Source organism: Sceloporus occidentalis, unplaced genomic scaffold (assembly GCF_023333645.1).
Source record: "Sceloporus occidentalis isolate IW3139 unplaced genomic scaffold, rSceOcc1.0.p SCAF_66, whole genome shotgun sequence".
In the NCBI taxonomy this organism is placed as follows: Eukaryota; Metazoa; Chordata; class Lepidosauria; order Squamata; family Phrynosomatidae; genus Sceloporus; species Sceloporus occidentalis.
The window spans coordinates 723346-738871 of NW_028317046.1; positions in this window are offsets into that span (position 1 = coordinate 723346).

A 15526-nucleotide genomic window follows, 5' to 3' on the forward strand; every position below is an offset into this window, starting at 1 on the left:
AACCTTGTAACATCTGAGTCCTGTCCAAGAGCTGTCCAAGAGCTGTCTAATACCACCCAGTCTTTCCAGTCATTTTTATTCAACCTGAGTTTGTAAACCAGTTGGGAACTGTCCCTTCTCCCTGTAAATGCGAAAAAACAGAAAGCCTTGTTTACGGTGAGCAGGAGAAGGTCCATGTTGGCTGCAACTCAACTCTACTCAACACTACTAGATACCCCATGCCCTACCAGACCACTAAGAATAGGGAAGTGTGTGGCCGGAAAGCAGATCCTGTTGTAGGTGCCCACCAAGCACAAACCACTGTTGATCTGGATATCATTTATCAGTTACTATATGCTGTCTATGAAGCTTGGTTGATCAGCAGCCCAAAACCCACCCTTCCCATCTTTCCCATTGACTATTTTACTTTTTATTGTAATGGAATTAAAGAGCCTTAACATTTCAGGTCATCCACTCCAACATTATATATATATATATATATATATATATATATATATATATATATATATATATATATATATATATATATATATATATATATATATATATATATATATATATATATATGATGTGTGTGTGACCCCTGTCAAAAGTGATTTATTTCTCTATTAACCAGAAGTTTACAAAAACATTTATACGTTTTATTTTTTGTATCAGAAATATTTAAATGGTTTATTAAATCTGAAGTGAATTATATAACATTTGGATGAATGTATTTACGAAGATATTGATTGGTTTTGTAATATAAAATGTTCATAGTTTTTTTTTATACTTATTGATTTTGCACACTAAGAATTATTGATGTTTTTAGTTTTGTACACTTTGTTTAAAATAAACTATTTTTTATTCCAGCTGGTTTTGTTTTGTTTGTTTTAACGATGCACGGGGACACACGCAAAAATAAATAAAAATGTAAAAATGTTACAAGACTAGTATTACAGCTACAGGTAAAAAGTACCCTTTTGGAACTGAGCACAGTGGGGAGTCCTTGATATTTGTTTTGTTACGTTGGGTATGATCTGGAATGTGATTTAATCGATATTGTATTGTATTTCCTTCCCTTGGTTCCTAGGATTTAGAGAGGGCTCTTCCGTTGGACCTTAAAAAAAAAATCTTTACATTCAAACAAGTTATTGCTCTTTGCACTGTAAATGAAATATTCTGGGCTTAATATGAGAAACGTATATTAAGTATGTTTATAAACAATATAAAGTTAAACTTGGAGAATTGTCTTATATGTAACATTGATAAATGTAATGTCAAGCATTTGGGTAATAAATGTCATTTGTTTACTTAAGAAAAGATGTAACTGGGGGTAATCTCACCATGTTATTAGCTAGCGATGGACCTCAAATAAGTATTGCTTGTTCTATGTTTGCATCATTTGGCTTACTTATGTGTAGAGGATGATTGATTTTTCTTTTGTGAGTAGAGCTTCATCACTCTTTTACAAATCATGTTCTGGAGTTGTACAACTTTTCTTTTATGTTATATAAAGTATTATCTTCTGAGGTATAGCAGCGGTCACCAGAATTTTAGCTGGGGCTACCCACAGGGATCTTTGGCTTGTGCAGCTTTATCCTCCAGCCCAAGTTGCCTGACAGTGGATCTTCCTGAACCCTATGGCTCAGTGAACCTGGAGTTCACCCCAAGGAGTGTGTACACGTGTAAGGGACATGTTTAACTGATCTTAAACACGCATGATATAGACATTGACATGATTAAGGCCTGAGTCTTAAAGCAGGAAAAACGGCTGTGATGGACTAGATGGACCGAATGGGTCTGATCTGCCGTTAAATTCTATGTTTCTATAGTTCTATCTGTGCAACATTTTCTCTTTCTCTGTTCTTAATCTCAACTTTACATTTTATTCACGATGAACATTACAAGAGTCAGAGTATTCCTAGTTCAGAATTTTAAAACGAATGCTGATTTCAGTTATTTGAAAAATAATTTTCCTATTAATTGCAAAACAAATAATAAAATAAAAATTATAATTTTTAGAATTATATAATTATAATAAAAATAAAATCCTATAAAATAAAGATTCTCCAAATCTTAGAGGAAAGAAGTCAAGGCTAATCTAATAATAAATAAAAAATAAAAAAATATTTATTTTTTTTTACAATTCAAATTCTTTCTTTCTCGTTTTATTTCGATGCATTCAGTATAACGGCTTTCTATTCACGCTGCAATTTCTTTTTAGATTTATGACACATGCAAATCTCTGAAGAAAACCATAGCAATCCAGAATAAACCGGTTTATATATTTTTAGTATATTTAAAATATTGATGATCAGAAATCAGTTGCGTGCGTGAGGCTTTTAGATTCTTGGGCTCTTTTAACACCCACTTGAATCTTAACTGCTGTTGTAAAAGTAATCTGTTTTACAGATTTTGTTCCAAATGCTCTTTCCAATCATTTTAAAATGACCTTCAGATCTTTGGCTGCCAGGCAACATGCTGAATAATGAGTGGAACTATTGTATCCCACTTGACCACCTTGACACGTTTCATGTTCAATTAATATATCTCTGAAGAGGTTATGAGATTCTCAAGTGGAAAAAGGATACTTGATGTAAATGTGTATTGGTATTAATAGCTGCAGGAGATATATTCAAGACCGAGAGAGAGAAAACAGCATTCAAACCAAGCGGCGGTTTTCTTAGCACAACGTCACGCTGCATTTTTGTAACCTATAGTGTTGTGTTCACGCAAGGGGCTCTGATTCCCAAGTGTTACGAGTGTAACCGATTGAACTTCGATGAGCAGACCTTTAGACCCGACATATTTATCATACAAACCACCCCGTCATGACGTTGCCTTTGTTTGGGACAAAAGCCCGTCGGATCAGCTCCGATCCATATGTTTACCTTCTTGGGATTTAACCTTCGAGTGCCCTTGACGGTTGTTGACCTTTTTGCATTCTATCCATGTATTTCAGCCGGTACTCACACAAGGAGTTAAGGATATTTGCATTTTAATTTTCTGGCCGTCCTGCCTTGAAGCAAGACTTAATCCTACTCGGCCGTCTCTGCGGACCGCTCGAAACGCATTCATCTGCTTGATTGATATGAGTTTTAAATAAACGGATGGCCGTGTTTTAGTGTTTACGGATCGGTACTCTGTTTATAAAAGGTAGCTTTGATCTGATGTAACTAAATTACGATGATGGGGGAAGTCGTGATAACAAATCTAGGTCAAACACACTTCGCTATTCATTATGAAGGACCAATCCCAGGGAGCTTGTACTATAGAAGGAGGTTGGCTGGCCCTGTAGAATGTATAGTTGACTTCACCCATTGAATTATGCATTATGCAGGGCCAGCTCATATCCGCTTACGTCATTAGGGAGCCGTCGGCCTTGAACTACCGGGGCCGCCTCGGCATCCTCAGCCCTGCCCTTTAGCATTATGGGTACCCAAACTGGTAGTCTTAAAAAACTGCTTAACCCTTTCGGTAACATTGAAACGCAACGTATATTTCATTTAATGATTGATGAAAATTCCACTTTCAAAATGGTATTGTCTAAATGGCCATCCTGTCCCCTGATGCACTCAATCACTCAATGACTTATGAAAACCTCGATAAGATTAATTAAAGGAAGCGCTGGCAGTCCGCTGTATGAAGACTAATTGTATTTTATGTGCATGCTTTTTCTATTAAAAAAGTGAAAGCATTGCTTGTGTGTACGTTTCATACTGAGTGCTACTGGGTACTTTGAGATTAATCTTCTGGAAGGACTAAAAACAATAAAGAAACAGTCATTATGATATTGATAAGTAAGGTTCGCATTAGGAATCTTAAGGCTTAGAGTTTTAAAAATAATCCCATGCCAATAATAATTATTATTAGTAGTAGTAGTATTATCCCAAAACAACCTAATTTCCAAACTAATAAATATATAATTCTTTAATGCCTGGTTTCAATTCCACAATTGAACTTGATGGGGTTTAACATCTTGGTACAAAATGGTATAACATTTGGAATACTATTCTGAGAAGCCTTAATGTTGTACATTGAGGACCAACCACCCTGATCATTATGCTCCTCAACATCATGGACGGTGTAGCTGCCGATTGACTTGAAAGACAACTTACAATTGGCCACATTTTGGGTGCCATTATGTGCCTGTGTTCTTCTTACACGCTGTGGCACCAAGACCTTGCAGTTATTTAATGTGTCTTTACGCTTGATGTTGAGGACTGCTGGTGGTTCTTCTTGGCTCTGTAGGAACATGTTAAATATTAGACTTGTGCATTCGTCTTCGGGCGAACATGAAAACGAACACGAAGAGTGCGTTTTCATGTTCGTTCCGAAGACACGCCGAAGAGAAGACAGCGGCGGTAAAACGTAGACGAAGACGCACACCACGAAGATCTTCGTGATCGTCTTCGTCTACCATTCCCCCCCCCCCTTCTAACTTACCTTGTCTTCGCGGCAGTTCCCGGAAGTGGAAATCCGCAGGTTCGCCGTCACGGGTTATAGGGCAGTGCGAATGAGCCTATTGGTCGCCTACATGGACCTCCTCTGGCATCAACCAATTGGTTGATGCCAGAGGAAGACCCTGCAGGTGACCAATAGGCTCATCCCACTGGTCTCCCTCCCTGTTCAATTAGTTAAATGTCCGTACGAGCGACTTTATTGGTCGCTCGTACGGACATTTAACTAATTGAACAGGGATGGAGACCAGTGAGATGTGCCGGGTAAGTTACGGCACCAGGAGTTAACAGTCTGTACGAGCGACCCTATTGGTCGCCAGCAGGGGGCTCGTCTGCCATCAACCAATGGCAGGCGAGCCCCCTGCTGACAACCAATAGAGTTGCTCATACGTACATTTAAACTCCTGGCGCCAGAGCTGCGTTAACCCTGTATTAACCCCTTAACCGGGGAAACGAAGAAAAACGGAACACGAAGAATGTCCACGAATATTCGCCCGAAGAGAAGACGGGAACGGGCGAATATTCGCGGAATACGAAGATTGTTTTCCACCCGAAGACGTACACGAAGAGCCCCCTGGTGCCCAAGTCTAGTATATATTGAAAGTCACTCCAAGTTTAGCCGCTTCCACTAACTGGACTGGACGCCACGTGTCTTAACTATCAACCATCCGCTTCATTACAAAAAAAAGTTAAGCTCAAATAAATGTGTGATTTAACTTATAACCTGAAATCTACTTCAATGGCCATTGGGTTAGGAATACTTAATGTAAAATATTTTCTAGTATAGCCATCGTTTTCAAATTCCTTAAAGTCCTTAGAATTTAAATTCAAAAGTATTCTCCTACTTTTCGATCTAAGAATTTATTTCCAGCCATGTATTTAGGACCAATAAGTAAATTCATGTTTATATAGAATGGTCCGTTACAAAATTAAAGGATTATAGTTTTAACTTGAATATATATTACATACCATTCTGTTTATCACTGAGCATCTAACAAACCGAAATTCAAATAAATTCATGATAAAATATAAAATAAAGAGAATAATTCATAGAAATTGCAGGAATAAATCAAAGTGAGAAAAGCATTTCAAGGACAGTTGAGGAACATTTATTACTATTTCCTCCTGTTGAGAAAAAAAGAGTAATAATAAAAAAAAAACACAAAACAGATTAAAGGCTCCAAATATACCAAAAAAATATACATACTTAATATACGTAACTCAAACCTAAAATGGATGTTTAATTCTAGCCCCTGTCATAGCTTCTTGCATAATAACCATTAAATAAAATTCAAGAAAATTAATATCTTTTACCATGATGATTTTGGGGAAAAAATAAAATTATAAAATTATATTTATTTCTACATTCCAAGGTCGTTAGAGTGTTGATACAAAAAAACATTGTCAATCATCCTCTGATCTGCTACTTGACAACACTTCATATTTCATTCTAAGGATACAACCTTGAAACAATGGTATTTCTAGCGTGATATGCGTCTCCGCGGGTTGTAAGCCGCCAAGTGAAGGAAATCACTGACTTTTAGAAAACCGTGAAGCTTATCCTTTACTTCCAAATATCAGTCATGTTGCCTTAAAGTGCTAAAATTACCTTAAGGAAAACTTAATACCATGGGGATGATAATTATAGAATATAAGGTGCATATCGGGCTGTAGCTAATGTTAATATATCTGTTTGTTTTTTAATTTTTCGGGGTCTATTGGGTTATAATGAACAATATACATTTTATTTATGTTTGAGGTCACTCAAACCTGTGTGAGTAAACCAAAAAGAATATAAATGAGAGTTTAGTGGTGAATTTAACTCTTTGATCTTCATTGGAAACATTTTGCCATCCCCCAAAAAATATTTTTGGAATCGCTTCCAATCAAACCTCATTCACAATTTCTCCTGGGACGCTGATAGGTTGTTGGCATAGAAATGGATAAATGTACTTAAAAGTTTCTTTTGTATGTGATTGAACCATCAACAAATAAAATGACAGCTCTGCCGGAGTTCATTTGCTTAACACGCCAGAGAGGTACATTAATGACTTGCCTGCGTTGAATAGCGCCTTTATCTTCTCAATGATGCGGAACAGAACCTTGGAACCCTCCAGACTCCAAAGGAGAAACCTGCAGGTCATTTAAAATCACACCATCCTCATCATGGTTAGAACACGACTAGGAGACAGGTGACGCTTAATGTTAATTAAGGTTTACATTCTACCTCACACATTATAACCACTAAACACGGGAGATATGTGCCCATGCCCTGTTCTTCATGGTGCTTGTTCTCCAAGCTGGGGTGATGCTTTCTGATGGTGGAGCTGGAACATGAAGCCAACAGTGGTGGGAATGATCTAGTCCATGTTTATATACATACAAGTTATGGTTTACATTCTACCGGTCATATTATAACCACTAAACATGGGAGATATGTGATCATGCCCTGTTCTTCATGGTGCTTGTTCTCCAAGCTGGGATGCTGGATGTGGGAAGAACATTTCCATAACCAGTTATCTTGTGCTTTATGAAGGACCAGCCTTGGTGATCTTCTCCGACACGAAGGGCTGATCTGGCCAGGTTAATCCTGCAATATGAAAGATCAGTTATGTTTCTCCTGGGAACAGAATTGGCTCTGGACAGTGAAACTGCTAGAAGTCACGTATAACACATACATTATTCAGGGCTATCTCAGCCCCCTCGTTAACATGCATGGGTTAGTTCCCCTTTAAGAGTTATTGCACCAGCCATCTTTAATTTCTGCTTTAAATGCTCTCCAATCCACCCAATACTTTCTGCCGCTAATTATTTCTGCTTATTATGTCATTTCTATCTCTCTTCTCCGAGCGTTTATGTTTTTATGTTATGGGTTCAAAGTCAGGAGCAATTTGCTTAATGAGATCTCGTGTTTCCGTGCTGTATTTTCTGAGTTACAGAGCACATTGCATTATAATTAAGCCTTTTCAGGTCTCTGCTTTTCAGCTATAAATGCCTAAATGTAGTTTATAGAGTATAACTCGGGACAGGTGCTTCTAACTAGTACTATGTGCGTAATTAAAATTTTTAAGATGAGGAGAAGTTCATTCGCCGTCGGATAAAGCGCAGAAAACCGACTGACCCCGGCAGAAATATTTGCTTTGCTGCCGTATAAATGGCGATCAATAATTTTAGTTTTTCATCGTCTAAAATTGGACTAATTGCGGCATATTACAAAAAAAATAAAAAAACCAGGCCGCTAATGGAGATACTCTATATTGATATTAACATAAAGAGATATGATTCCAATTCTCGGTCCTGCTGTTTTCTACAGAGCTTCTTTTATAATGGAAATATATATATATTTTTTTTGCCGGTGTATTTCAACAAAACAGCCATGGTGTGTTTTAGCCGCTGGTAATTCATTTATTGATATAACTTTTATTGGTTCCCGACGTCGTTAGCTGTAGATACGAAGAATGAAACAAAGTCTCATTAATATACTTCTGAGATGTACCCTTCTAGCCAGAGGAATATTCTTCAGTTTCTTAAAGAATGATAAAAAAAATAAAATAAAAGACATTAATTTAACGTTTCAAGGTTTGCCTTTAGAAACGGGGAATCTTAGTTTATATGAAGCCTCAGCGTCGTAGACAGCGGGTCTTCGATTGGAAGGCGTTCGCTGTAATAGTTCACCGGGCTTATATTGTCCCACTACGCAAATTGATTTTTTACTCTGGCGATGCTGCAAGAAAGTAAATTATTATAACCCGCCGGATTATCGTGATTGCTCGAGAGCCTGGCATTTTCCCCGGGGGCCGTGCGGCTATCGGTAGATAGAAACAGGTTTCCTAATTCGAGTAACTGAAAAAGGAATCTATACAGCCGGCAACTAACGTCGTTTAACCCTTTGGGTACCTCCATTTAAAGGGTCGATGTCAGATGCACTAAATGCATTATTATCCTACGCATGATGAGCACAGAAATATATACATACAAATATATATATTTATTACCAAACCTTGCAATCTTCTTATCCTTATAGGTGGCCTCTTGTTATCTGATCTGTCCATGGGGTGGAAATGTCCCCTGAGATGACCTTTATGTAGACGTTAAACACGTTTGCTGTCACCAAAGACACTTTGTCAATTCTATACTGATCCTACTGATCACGTCTTTATTATGGACCAACCTTCCGAAGGGAACTCGCCATTCTAACGGAGCTCTCGCTAATGTTTTGTATCAACTCCGTGACATTATCTTTAACCACTTAATGACTGGAGGGTTTCCTACCCTAGTGACTGAAGCTTTTTTGCCATTTTTTTGTCTCTCACCTTATTTACATTTACATATTTAGTATTATATATACATTGTGTGTGTGTATATATATATATATATATATATATATATACACATTGTTTTTAATGGTTGAGTGGGCATGGCTCTGCGGCCCTTTCTGGCCAGCTGCTGCCAAACGGCGTACGTTCACATCCAGCCAGCGGCCGCACGCTGTATCACCTGGAGCAGCGATATCGCTAAGTATGTGGCCCTATTGACCACAGGCCAGATGGCCAGTCCAGGCCATGTATATAAAATCAATCATTTAATATGATTTAAAAAAAAATAGGAGAAATAATAAAAACACAATTTTGGAATATTACCAAGAATGTATTCAACAACATTGTCTGCTCTGTTTTGATGAGAGGTTGGCCATTTCTAGCCACTTCTATAATTTTATTAAACATTAAATCTGCACATCTCGGAATTTATATTCAAAGCCAATCTTCTGTAACAGCCCCTTGGTTCATAGAAAAACAACATTGTCTATCTTAACTATTTTTCCTCTTTTTACATCGCTAGCAGTGACAATAGACAGTTATATTCAAACAGGTTTAACAGCTTGCAACCTTAGAAACCCATTCTCTATGAACAATTCTGGAAGTCTGATAGAATATTGCAAATAAAAAGTAATGTGATTCTGCTGTTCTATCTCTATGGTGACTAGACCGTACGTGACAGCCTTGGTAACATAAATACACTTTTTTGTACAGAAAAGAGTGATGAGAAATAAAGATGTGCTAGAGAGGCAGACCCGGAATGGCCATCTGGCCCCCCGGGCTCCATCGGCACAGCGGGTGCTGCAGGTTGTGCCAATAGTTAGATCTGTCCGGACACAGACTACGTGAGCATTGAAACATGCATGTCCAGGTGGACGCTGGCCTTAAAGTGACAGAGACACCCCAGCATTGCCTGCCTGGCCATGTAATATATGTATTATACCACATGCTAGTAGATACCTGAAACAATTAATGGTGTCCTCAAGAGGAAGCTCCCCAAGGGTTTGCTGATCAGATCCCCAAGACATTCATCGTTTGTTGAAACCCTCTAATGATTATTATTTGCATCATTCCTTCAGCCATGTCAAAAAGTTTTAACTTTTTTCCCCACTAATTTCAACAATTTGCTGCTAAAATCGTGAACATAGCCTGAGTGTGTTTTATTATTATTGCTTATTAATTTGCTGACAAAACTCAGACGTCAAACATTGCTGGCAAATTTATGACTTAAGGTGTTTAATTATATCACAACCTTTACCCAATTTTACATATTCTTGATAAACCACACGTTTTTTTCTTCCGTATTTGACTTCCTACGTCCTTAAGCCTTTTAACACATCAGTAAGGATATCTTGGTTTGTTTTTTTTTTAATGTTACCACATTTGTCTTTAATAAAGCCTATTTAATAAGAATTATTAATAAAAAATAAAAAAAATCTTTAAAGATTTTTTTTTTATTGCCAGATGGAGAAAAGTATATATATTCTCCATTTTTTCTTAAAAATGCAATTCAATTCCAAAATAAAAATTCAGAAGTTACCGCTAGAAAAAAATATTGCATCTAAGTTGAATTAATGTTTGTGTTTTTGGGATCCCAGTCTAGCCATTGTCTGAAAACAGCGAGCGTTACAAATCCATCTATGTCTCAACTAAATGTAATAGGTATTTTTGTGAGCATGAAGCGCTGTGTCTTTGAATATAGTAATAAATGGCAAATGGAATCTAAGACCTACATTTGAATTCAGGAGGGATTATTTATTACGTTTTCTCATTCCCACCAGGGATTCCGGGTTTGTACACATTTTTCCTAATTTAGATGATTGAACACTACACAAAATAATTCCCTTCCCCGTTAGAAATGGTCTGTGGAGCACGTCGCCCTCGCGCTTAAAAGAAAGGAATGAAAGGAATGAAAAGAAAGCAAATCATTCCACGGGATGCGGTGTTTGGGCTATACTTTATTGCTGTTATTATCAACTGCCTTGTTATTGTAATAGCGTCATTCATTCCCCTTTAAACGTATTAATGTGCTGTTGGGTTCTGATCCTGGCCAAAGCAGAGACCCTCAACCTCTCAAACTTGGCTCTCTGCGGTTAAACTAGAAGGCTGGTATTTCATTTCCCATGGAGGATTTTACAAAAGGACTTTTTAAGAACTTCTGCACCCTTTCACCAGGTTCCTGGTGGTCTGATGCCTATCCTGGATGGTTTATGTCTTATTAAACCCAAGCAATAGGAAGGGAAAAGGAGCTTTGTTGGTAATCAAGACCGAACCAAGGTTCTACGATAACGTTCCAGTTCCATGTCCAAGAGCTTCTGATGGTGATTGTGGTTACTAGCGGGAGTTTTGATGGACAATTCAGGACTGAACTGGGATGAAAAGCAACCCTAGCACTTTAAGCCCGGTTGCAGTTTAGTCAATAGGGCATTATGGATGACTACAGCAGAAGTGGAGTTTTTTGCCTTACTTTTAATGTACGAGTGGCATCTTTTTGTCATCTTCAATGATGGCCGCATTTCTGATCATAAACCTCCTCCTGCAGAAAACACGGTGAATCGGAATCGCTGGCCATTTATGATATCTCTTTAAATGACCCAACAGGGAGGCCATTTTGATTTTAACTCGTCTCGTAAAAGTTATGTATTGTTACTGGCCAAAGTTTCCCATTTGACATTAATAGTAATATGTAGACATTAGTCTTCACTAGGTATATGTGTGTGTCAGCCACTAGGCTGCACTAATGTCTCACATTTACCATCGTATTAAGCATGAAGTCTTCTACATGCATCAAAGACATCACAAGCGCCTTTATAACCCATACCTGCTGTGATTAGATACAATACTTACGACTATCAATGATACAATTCCAAACATCTTAGATTTGTATGAAATGAGCTACAAACTGTTAATAAAAAAAACATTAAAAGAAGAATTGATGTATGGGATTTGTGCGGGCTGTTTGCACGTGGGTTGTCTTTGTGTTCGTAATTGTAAATATATTTTGGAGTAGACAATGTATCTTTGTTGATTTTGTATCTTTTGCTTTGCGATAACCTTTCGGCATCATCGTCATGGGGTGACATATAATCAATATATATACATATATATATCAATGAGGGTTAGTATGGAATGCATCAGGTATAAAGATAATTTATGGAAGCTTCTTCTCCATCATCATTAATTTAGCTAGTGATGACCACAAGGACACGTGACACACGTTTGGAAGATGGAATGGCAAATGGTGGGGATTAATTTAAAAGTGAACTTTTGCAAAGCAAAGGGTATACACACTTATTTCAGCAATTCTTCCACATGTCAACAAACTAAATCTTGATCAAAGGTAATTATACAGTATGCATAGAAGGAGAAGTCCAACTTTAGGTAGATCCCACCAGGTGGGAGAATCAGTAGCCAGTACATTAAATAGCAAGACTCGGGCTGTATCGAGGCGCGACACATGTGAAACAATATAAAAAAGGAGAGTGGGCACAGAAACATGGAGTTTAACAGCAGATAAGAACCATTATCTTAAGACTCAAACCTGAATTAGCCCTTGGTCTTGTAGGCCTAGCCCACACATTTTTAAGCCCCCATACTGTATTAACTTCTTCTCTGAGTTTATTGAAGAACTGAGCATACATTAAACATGAACATCAGCAGCTTAACCGAGTACAGACAGAGATAGCATCTGCATACCGTCCATCGATAACCAACAGTATACCTAAAAACCGAAAGTCATGCAAAGAAACAAAGAAGCGGCAGTCATTACATCAAACGAAAAGAAAACATTTAACATTTCCAGGGATGCGGAAGTAGAGGCTTTGCAGCAGGATTCGGGGTTGGAGGCATCAGGAGAGTGAGGATTGGGGATTAATCCTCCTCCTTGAGACGGTCAGTAATGGAGCAGTCTCTGAACATGCTGAAGATCAGCCTGCGACGGTCTCGGACTGTGACCGAGTTCCCTACCCAGGATCAGACCCTGGGTAGACCGCAAAGCATCCAAACTTCACCCTGTATGGCATACTGCATTAACCTCTACCACTTCTGATGGGAGGCTGTTCCACATGTGTACCACCTAAGAAAAGTAAAAAGGTGGCATAATTACTGTTAGACTTTCTCACTTGTGGTCATCCAAGAAAGTGTTTGCTATCTGGACTGTTTGGAATTCCTCTGACCAAGCGACCTGTCATGGCCCATTGTGTGATGTATATATAGATATATATAGCAGAGAACAGTTCCTCTTAGATTTATTTGCGACAAAATGTTGATAGTGAGTTTGCTTCAGTTGAAAAGGTTAAGAAACACAGATCTACACGGAAAGCTATCATGCCAACAACCTAAGCTCGTCGCCTCGGGGTTATGTTTTGACTCTCTCCTTCACGCCTCACATCCAATCTCTCACTAAACCTCGCTCCTCGGATCTAGATAACATCATCATAAATATATCTGCTTTCCTAACGGGCTTCCAGTTAAAGAAATACTGCACGTCCCCTCTCCCCGTTATATCGGACAGCACTGCTGGGTCACCCATGCCCTCCATAACTAACAGATCCTCTACGCTACCACCTACGGCGCACTATAGACCGATATACAATGTCTTAAATACAGCGGTGGTGCTCTACAGAGTGCCTTTCATAGAAACTAGAGGGGGTCAGAGGCTTAGATGTAATGTAAAGAAGTGATAGATGAGTGGAACAGCCTCCCAGCAGAAGTGGTAGAAGTAAACACAATAAGGGAATTTAAACGTGCATTGAATAGGCGTATGGCTCTATTATATATATATATATATATATATATATATATATATATATATATATATATTGGGTGTAGAAAAGTAAAAAATATGTTAATTAATTGGAATTTTACAGATCCGTTCTTGTTACTAGCCCTGGACTTGTAAAATGTTTCTTTATAAAATAACAAACTAAAAATATTAGAAAGAAAACCAACTTTGCTCTCACACACTGCGTATTTCCCTTCTTCATTCCTGTTTTATACATTATGATTTTTGACGATGTATTATGCAAATGGTAGCTTAAGAAGGAAGAGAAAGCCCAGTTCATTGCACATTTTGTATATGGAGCTGATTAAAGAATTATTGACTTGTGAAGCAACTTAGGAAGGGATGCTTTGTGTAGGCTTTGGATAATTTTGTATTATTTCCCCCTAGGAAATGAAGTCATTTTTCTAGAGAGAAAAGTTCTGCGAACAAATATTTTTTCATGGTAACAGGGGCTCTACATTTCTAGGTTTTCGTGGCCGATTGGCACAGTTCGTCCTCGAAAAAGTTGGCCATATTTTTTTTATCATAGAGAGAGAGGTAAAGTTAATGGCATTTTATCCAGAACCTGAACCCAAAAGTTTAGCCCTACCAGTTAATAATAATAACAGACCAAAGACACATGTAGCCAACATGCTAGCCACGGATGCACTCTTGCAGAATCCATCATGGAGGAAAACCTACACAACTCGCCTTTTCTCATTCCACCAATTTGGCAAGTATAATATAAGGTAGATACTTTAATTGTGGTGGGTACCTTATATCTGAAATCATTTGCCTGTGACGTTATTCAAATCTCCCAAAATAAGTTACAATATTAAATTAACTTGTACAAGTATCCATTTCTATTTTGTTAAAAATATAATTTTATTCCATTACTCACTTTGTTATAAATATTTGCATCAGCTTTATGTTCTAACCACGTTTTCACTCCATTTCTAGGAAAAAAGCCTCGGCAATAATTTGAATATCCCAGAGCTGAAAGCGAGTTAAGGTCTATTAAGCTATGGGTCATACCATTCATATTAAAATACAAATTAGTTTACCTTGCTATGTAGTTAAGGTGGAATTGCTTAGTCATTTTTCATAATACTCGTTTATGTTTATTTGAAGGATCCCGTTTTTATCGGGACAAAGAGTTTTAAAAATGATGACAAATTTTAGCTGTAAGCGAATCATTTTTTTTGGCGTTCCGGGTGCCGGAGGAAAGACTGAATTATTGCTTTGCAATAGGTCGTTCCCTACCTTGGTTCCCAAAGGTTTGAACGGGATCTTCTGCTCCATGAAGCTGATGTAATTAACATTTTTTTTCCGCTGCCTGTTGTTTTACTGTTCTATCACTCATGATGCATAAAATGTGAAAGCTGACTTTTACAATGGCCTTGGAACTTTGAATGTTTTTATGTATATATTGTAAAGAATAATTCAGAAATCAATTGCTTGTGAAGATAATAGAGCCAATTTTATACATGACCCCTGCCATCGCATTCTTTGTACCTTCCCTTTTCAATGCCAAAAGAAACATTTGATATAAAACTATTGATTTAACATAAGGTCGATGCAAACATCAAAATTAAAGATTAGAAACACACAATTTTACTTTTACACATAAAATATTGAAACGATAATTTCACCTTATTTTTTTAAAGGGATAATATACATTTTTAGTTTATGGTATAATGTGCAAATAGGCCAAAAATGATTCAAACACATTTTTTTGGATGTTTTTTGCCTCATTTGTTTTGGATGGAAATCGGGAGCGTTTTACATTCGGAAACAAAAGCCATTGACCGATGCCCACAGTCACTATCACCCACTCACTTGTATTCACACTCTCATTCACTCTCTCTAAATGTCTCCCTACATTCTCGGCAGGCCGTTAATGTGTCTCGCAGCTCTGCTTCTTCTCTAGCATTTTCTTTCTCTTCTGGCCTCCATCTTCTTGTCCTTTCTCCATCCGCATCGCCGCGTACATGACCTCCCGCTGA